The sequence below is a fragment of the Mauremys reevesii genome, linkage group 9, assembly GCF_016161935.1.
Source record: "Mauremys reevesii isolate NIE-2019 linkage group 9, ASM1616193v1, whole genome shotgun sequence".
NCBI lineage: Eukaryota > Metazoa > Chordata > Testudines > Geoemydidae > Mauremys > Mauremys reevesii.
Window position 1 is genome coordinate 69880424 of NC_052631.1, and position 8171 is coordinate 69888594.

General features: G+C 38.1%; 1 long non-coding RNA gene across 2 annotated transcripts in view; it reads left to right on the forward strand.

Moving 5' to 3' along the window:
* The window catches only part of LOC120372505, a 28738-nt gene extending 21196 nt beyond the window's left edge, over window positions 1-7542 (forward strand). For both annotated transcript variants that reach the window (XR_005585014.1, XR_005585015.1), the window contains 2 exons: window positions 6477-6591; window positions 6862-7542. This is a non-coding gene — a long non-coding RNA (uncharacterized LOC120372505). The remainder of the gene's footprint in view (window positions 1-6476; window positions 6592-6861) is intronic.
* The last annotated feature ends 629 nt before the right edge of the window (window positions 7543-8171 follow it).

The following is an 8171-nucleotide window of genomic DNA, read 5'->3' on the forward strand; positions in this document are numbered from 1 at the left end:
GACTTGAGGTCAAATAGACTATCCTCTACTAATCATGAAATTTGGATGGCCAGGATCAATCAGGCAAAGATATCATTAGGTGTATTTTTACAGTTCTTCAGGTTTGAGTCTACAGTTTTCTAGGATGGTACAAAAGTCTTAAGGCAACATCAGGAAATTTTTTACACTAAAAATCAGGGGCCAACATATTCATATTCATGTCTAAAATTAAGGACCAAAAGCCACATTTAGGCACCTAAACAGAACTAAATAAGTGATGTCATTTTCTAAAGTGCTGGACACGTGGAATTCCTACTGAAGTCAATAGGAGCTGTGAGCACTCAGTATCACTAAAAAAACTAGATGACTTTTAAGTATGGATTTACATGCTGAACTTCAGACACCTATGTCTGAATTTTTTTGTTCAGGATTATTACATTTCTGAAAAACCACAAATTAACTACCCTCCTCCCTCCCTCCACCTCTTTCCCACTGTCATTGTTCCCCTATCATCTCAAGTCTTAACTATTTTTAATGAAAAGGGAGGTACAGTATAGCATAGAGCTATCTTTACCTTTCCAACTGCTGATTCTTAAATCTCTCTAAAGTTACATTTTTGAAATAATGTACTAAAAGTCTGCTGAAAGTCTGCTGGCTATCTTGCCAGTATGCAGTCTAAAATAAACCCTTAAGGGCAGAGATTTTTCCAGGCATATGTTCTCTCGGTGGCACAAATAATTGGTGAGACAGTAATGCATTCTTTTACACAAACTGGCCTCTAGATATTTCTAAATGAGTTTAGTCTCTTGTAGACACATAGTTTTACTGTAACTGTTTGTGTTTATTTTCTTAAACTAAGCTTAATTACTACATAAATATTTCATTTACCACAGGAAACTGTTTCCATTAATCTGTATACTTTATTCTCTGTATCCAATTAACATCCTGACTCTAGGGCTGTGGTTAAGTAAGGACATTATTCTACAGGGGTCATCCCCTCTCATCACACCAAGTCTTTGCTCTTTTATACCCTCAACAAGAACACAACAAAATCACTAAACAAAAGCTAATTATCAAAGTTGAACAATGAGTTGCCTTGAGCTGACTAGACTATGATCTGAAGGATTCATTTTACAACAGGAAATTATGTAGATTTCTAGTGATTATGAAAATATTATTTGGCTAGTGCCACTATGTCCTCAAGAAGGAAAACAAACATGATGCAAACTTGTGAATAAGATAATTTGTCAAACCGAACATTGCCATAATACAAAAGTATTGCAGGAAGAGAAAAAAGGAACAAATGACTTAGAGTAACAAAATGGTCCAAGGGTTGGCACTCCTAGTTCTAGAAGTGTACTTTTTCCAGGTTTCATCCAAAGACCATTGAAGTCAACGTGAGTTTTTCTAATGACTTTCACGGGCCCAAGTTCCAACATACTTTTTCATGTGCTGAGTGGGGTGACACTAAATGAATATCGAAGTCTCAAGTATTTGGATGGTGTTTTTTCCCCACTGATTCAAGTGTGCCTCAGATTGGGTTCTGGGTGCTAGGTGATGTCAGTGTTGCGGACTGTGTCTGAAATGTCCTTTTCATTATGAAAAATAGTCAAATCCATAGTTTAAATCTAATGTCAATACATCACTTTCCAGAGAAAAACTGAGGAAAGGTCTGACAATATGTCCTGTGCTGATATTATGTGAATTTTAATTTAGAATACTGAGTAAAAACTTTAAGACACTTAAAGCTGGCTTTTGAAGTGTTTACCCATCATGACAAAAGCTTTAAAATAGTAAAGTGGATAAGCTTGTTCTGATGACTCACAAATTAGTCTTAGTTTGCAAACATTTTTCTGTAATTTAAACTGTGTTTTGTAAGACTGGTTCCATTTTTTTCATAAAAGATGTTTACCTAGCACAGGGAAATCCTGAGCAAAAGTGAGTTGGGAGATATGTCTCTTATTCTGAATAATCTCTTCAACAAAAAGCTTGGCCTACCCTACTGGGTGCTTTGTATGCATACAATGGGCCATTTCCTCAGTTGGCATAAAACAATATAGCTCTGAGGTCAGTGGAGCTACAGAGGCTTATACCTGGCTCTTAATCTGACCCAGTGCTTCTCTAGTTCATTTGCATGTCTGTCTTCTCCTCTCTGTTCCTCAATATATTTTGTGGTATCTTTGTATTTATGCCCAAACTGTACTTCATTTTTGTCCTGTTTTCTCCTCTGTGCCCCTTTCCTCGTCTATGTATTTATTTATGTACACTATTTTCTAAATAGCTAATGATGCCAGTAGTGTCAGTCAAAATGCTACGTGTGCAGTGCTAATGTGTGTTCACAATTAAGTTGAATAAATTTTTCTGTTCCTGTTTTTATGTCAGTTACAGCCACAGAAGAGCACTTGCTCACACATTCCTCCTCCTTACTCTACTGCGGTCAGCCAGCCATTGTGGAAAGGCTCTGGGGCCAGATCACACACTCGTTGGGGTGTTTAGCACTACTGGTGGCATTAATGCTTTTTCCAGTTGTATATGGGTCATGGCAGTCCATCAGATCGGGCACAAGGGGGAGAGTTAGCTTTCTTATGCCTTTTCCCCCACCTGGCTCCCATCAAGTAGGGCCATCCATATTTTGTCTCTCAGTATTGGACAAAATGAAACAAACAAACAAACCCACAACCAATATACAGTGGGACAGATCCCACAGTCCTTACTCAGGAAAATTCTTATCGACTCCAAAAAAAGTTTTGCTTGAATAAGGACTGTGGGATTTGACCTATTGTTTTGGGTTCTTTTCATGTAGGACATCTAGAACTTCAATAATTCGGAGGGGAGGGGGAGGAAATGATAAAATCTCTAACTTTCCAGGTTCTTCTTATCTTACTCTGTAAACCACAAACAAAAAAATAAAAAATAAAACCAGCAGGGCTTGATTTAAGATCAGGATGAAAACTGGGTGATGATAAGGAATGAGGAATCCAGTGGCCCATTAAGTTCTAAACTACCATAATCATTACTGTACATTATGACAAGATATCAAGATAGCTCTAGTATGTTACAGTGACAGCTGAGTGAAAGTGTATTTAACGGGAAAGCCTCACAATGTGAAACATTTCATTTTCAATAGAGTCCCAGAGGAGGGTAGGCACAATGTAGTAGGTATAGAGTCAAATTCTTGATTACGCTGGTGTAAATCTGTTCCTCTGGTGATATATTCTTGAGAGGAGAATTTGGCCCACTCTTTCACATTTGCAAGCTTAGAATCTCCAAAATACAGTAATAAAAATGTTTAATACAGAAAACAAATGATAAAAACACCATTTAGCTTACCATAAAAGGCAGAGTACTATATAAATCTCATATAAACAAGATATATAGCTTAAATTGTGATATTACTCAAAATTACAACTGTCCTATAAATAGTCATATAAGCTATGCTTGAAGGATATTGTGCTATTTAATCACTTAAGCTCAGGAAGAAACCTATTCCAATCACCTGGGGCTCCAGAAGAAAAACCTCATCTTGCAAATTATTTCTTTGTCTTAGGTATTGTATATCTAATTGTATATCTAAATTACAATAAGGACCTCAAACCATAGGTTACAGAATTCTCAATTAATAACCTTTGAAGATAAGAGGAAGCTTTTTTTTTTTCCCCTGATGAAATGAAAATCAAAACTCAGGCAGGGAAACTGTCTGCTTTAATGTGGATGTAGTTAATTTAGCTTTTGTAAAGGGCAAAGCAATGTGTTTACAGTAATTACAAAGCAAAACAAATCAGCATATGATGTATTATATTTGAGATGCAACCTCCCAACTAATGTTTTTAGCACAATTTTTTTTACCTGTTTGGAAATGTATTTCTCTGTACATTACCCTTAACATGGAAGTGAATAGGAAAACAGAGAATAGGAGGTGGAGTTCCTGGGAAACTATGTTAAAAGCAAAGTGAATTTTATTTCCTTTTATCCTTAATAAAGGAATCTATTAGAGCCTTGCACACATATTTATTTGAAATTACTTTCATTTTGAAATTTATTTCATTTTCTATTCTAATATAAAGTAACAAGTCTAAATCAGAACAAAACTCTGAATATGAACAACGTTCATTGGGATGGTGCCCAAAGGCCAACCAAGAATGGGGCCCCATTGTGCTACGCACTGTACAAACAGAGTAGCAGATGGTCCCTGCCCCAAAGAGTTTAAAATTTAAATAGTCCAGGCAGACACAGGGCATGAGAAGGTTTATAACACAATCAGAGTGAACACTGTGACGGCAACAAACATCAGGGGAGTGCCACAATTTTTTGGCTTTGGGATGGATTAATTTAGGAGCGGATAAGCTAAATGGAAAGGAAAGGGAAGGGGTGAGAGGGACAGAGCAGGGGGAAAAAAGGGGAAGAGGGGAAGGTGTGGAGTGAGTCTGAGATGAAGAGACTCTGATGGGAGGGGAGGGAGAGGATTGGACCAACCAGACAATCAGCACAGGGCAGAAACAGTAGAAATGTCTCTGAGGCCTGGTCTACACATTAACTCAGGTCAACTTAGCTACTTCGCACAGTGCTGTGAAAAAAATTAGGTCCTTTATGACATAGTTCAGTTGACCTAATCCCTCTGTAGATGCAGCAAGAACAATAGAAGAGGTCTCTGACTGACTTTTTTTCCCAAGGCCACATGGTGGGGAGAGGAGATATCACCTGGGTACTAGCATCCCGTCCCCCCTCCCCCCGAGCAGTGTGGTATCTTCTGTCTAGTTCTGGGTCTCTGGAGTGCTGGGGAGAGCTGTGGCTGGACTCCCTTTCCCCTCACTCCCCAGTGCAGCAGTCTGTGATTTGACAACTTTTGCTCCCAAATGGAATATTTTGATTGTGCTGGAACATTTCTTTCAGTTTTATTTTGTAGGAAATTTCAATATTTTTCATTCCAAATTGGAATTAAAACACAATTTGAAATGTTAGAATTCCCCAGAGAATGGAAAATCTGAGTTTTGAGCAGCTCTACTGATAAATTAATCCTATCTAGGCTATGATTCATCAAAATACTTAAGTATTTGATGTGCTTAACTTTAAGTCCACACAAAATAAATGTTACCTACTTTGGGATTTTGTTACAGTACATTTGCACAACTCTAATTTTGAGACATTTCATTTTGATAGAGTTCCAAAAAGTAGAGTGTTTCAGCTCATGGATAATACTGTGTTGTATCCATTTGGGATGAAGATCCCAGAGAGACATTAGCAAATCCAACTTTACTGACTTTGATACAAAGGATACATTTGGCCCAGGATGGCCAGTGCTTTATTTGAACTTGGAATTCAGCTTCCTCAAGAGCCAGAGACAATACAAATAATAGTAACTTTGAGTTTGTACTGGTTTTCCCCCTAGTTCGCCTTTATATTTTTATTTCAGTCTTTTGGCTCATTTAGTTCCCAAAGTGGTATCCCTCCACACGTGGTGCTTAGTGAAGTACACGGGAATCAGAGTTGTCATGAAACAAGGCTTTTCTTAACCATATAGGCACTCAGCTCAGGTTTTTAGAAACATTGTAGAGATTTTGCAAAAGCATAGAAAGCAGTTAGGTGGCCAACTTTCACTTAAAGTAAAATAACTTCCCTATCTGCCTTTGAACCCTTCTCTTTGTTTCACACAGGGCATGTTGAGAAACATAAGACAGGCATAATTACTGCAGCTGGTTAAAAACTTTTCATTTGATCGATTTTTCCATTGAAAAATAGTTTTATCAAAATCCATAAGTTTTGCAGGAATTTGTTGATAATGACAGAAGTCTTTGTCAGAAAAAAGTCAAAACATTTCATTTTTAATAGTTTTTCAATTTGTTTCTTTTAGATTGACTATACTATGTATAATTACATGTAATGTTATGGCAGTATATATTATATGTAATATATAATAGAAAAGCTAAACTAAGAGGATCAAAATGATGCTATCAAAATACAACTTTTGGATGGTCCCAAACAGAATTTTTTGGCATTCACGGCATAGGAAATTTTGCAATCTTATGGTGTTCTGAATTGGAGCAAAAAGCTCCCAAAATGTCAGAATTTCCCACAGAACAGAAATTCCAGTTTGTGACCATCTTTAATAATCATAGTCTCATTTGTACATTTGACTCTATGTTCCCCACAGCAAACACTTCTAAATTCCGAACTCTTACTCTAAAGACAGTCTATATTGCCAAGGTTATGGTAGTTTGCGAACAATAATGAAACAAATACAAAAATCATACCTGTTTTGACTACAGAACAATTAAACATTTCAGTTGTGGGAATGATAGGTGATGAAATATTTAGCTGTCTTCTGAATTAAGGAGGAAGCAATTAATTTTTAAATGTTCCTCGTTACTCTAAAAAAAATTACTGATTTTTGGAATACTAAAAGAATGGTAGCCTTATGGTGTTGAAATAATTGCTGAATTTGGGGAGGGACATGTTGTACTGTGTTTATAAATCTTTCCCCTCACACCTCTTCCACACAGATAATGAAGTTTTGTCCACACATAATCCATTTCTCTGTAAGAAGTCAATTCAGACTCTTGCGTGGGATGCAAGTCAACAAGCAGAGCTATGCAAAACTTTCACTGTACCTTCTAGGTGAGCCTGGGTTGAGTTCTCAGTGAACTGGGTTTCAGGAACTGCTTTTTTATGTTTGTTTTTGTTCAGTGTCACACGGCACACCAGCCGTATGAACCTACTTGAGGCAAAACAAACTCCCGAGCAAACTGAAATTACTAAGTTACACTCAGTTTTGTGCATAGTCTTTTGCCTTATCCTGGTCAGAATATGCATATGTAGCAACATTTTTTCCCTGTTTTACTTTGTAAAGTAAAGCAACTTTCCCCTTCCCCTCTCTTCTAATTTCAGCACAACTCCATACGTTAGATGCAAGAGGATATTCTGTTTGAAGTTTTAAAACACCACCACTGACTAACTACAAAAGAACCAGCTTGGATCAAGATCAAAGATAGACGTGGTTTAAAAAATAACATAAAGCTATTATAAACCTCCAGGGCAGTGTAAGGAGGTAGAGCAGGAAATGTTTGTACTGATAAGGGAGTCCCTAATGAAAGAGCAGAAACTTGATCACTGTTGAATGTTATCTTGACAGTGTCTGGAATAAGAACGGAGAAATGATCAAGAAATATGACAGGTTTCCAGAGATACAGTCTTGCAATGCTGTTTTCTTAGTTAATCAACAAACAAGACACTGGAAAGAGGCAATCGCAAATTTAGTCCTTGGAGCTGAACCAGATACAGGAAATAGGATACAAGTTTGGAAGTGTCTTATGAGTGATGAAAGCAGATGAACATAGGAAGAGTTAGGAAATATACTTCTGTAGATAGAAGCATTAAAATGCTTAAGTTTAACATTGCAGGCATTAAGACAATACAAAATGAGCAGAAAAGTAATAATTGAAATCGACTAATGTTTGGATTTGCTATTAAACACCCAATGGATGTAACTGAAGAATGGGAAGCTTTTAAATATAATTCAAGGTCATTACTGTAAAAATTATTAAAATAATACAGAGGGTTGGATGTGAACCTCTATATATTTGTATGTTTTTATTTGAGTGACATGTCCTAGGGGAACTTTTAGTAGTCATGTAGCAGGGTGCTGGTGCAAAGGCACCTAATTAGCCCCTGCTCAGCCAGCCCCAATCAAGGGAAATAGATTGGGGCTGGGGAGAAGTCTTGGTGCCTGGCCTTAGAACTGGCTGCACCTGCGGGCCTGAGGGTTCAAGGGCTATAAAGGCTGGCTGGCAGCTAGAAGGGGGGAGATGGCCAACGGAAGGTCAGTCTCTGGGCAGATGAGGAGCTTGTAAGGCCTGCAAACTGTATATAGTATATCACTGGTGGTGGGAGAAATGTGTAAATAAAGCCACGGGTGCTGCAGAAGGAGAAGCCTCTCTGTGCTTTATTGGGGCAACAGAGGGCCCCAGGAAGAGGGGCCGGCAAAGGACCTTGTTACAAGTGGGGGCTTCTCCGGGATCTAGTGCCAAAGACACAGTTTGGTGACCCGGCAATGGAGAACACCATGCAGTGGCCTACCGAGCAACAGACTGAAATGCAGAAGGCACTTCAGTCCTTCCAGCAGTCTCACCAGGTGGAGAGGCAGGCCCTACTTGTTTGGCAGGCAGAGCAGCAGAAGGACCTACAGGACTTCATCAAGG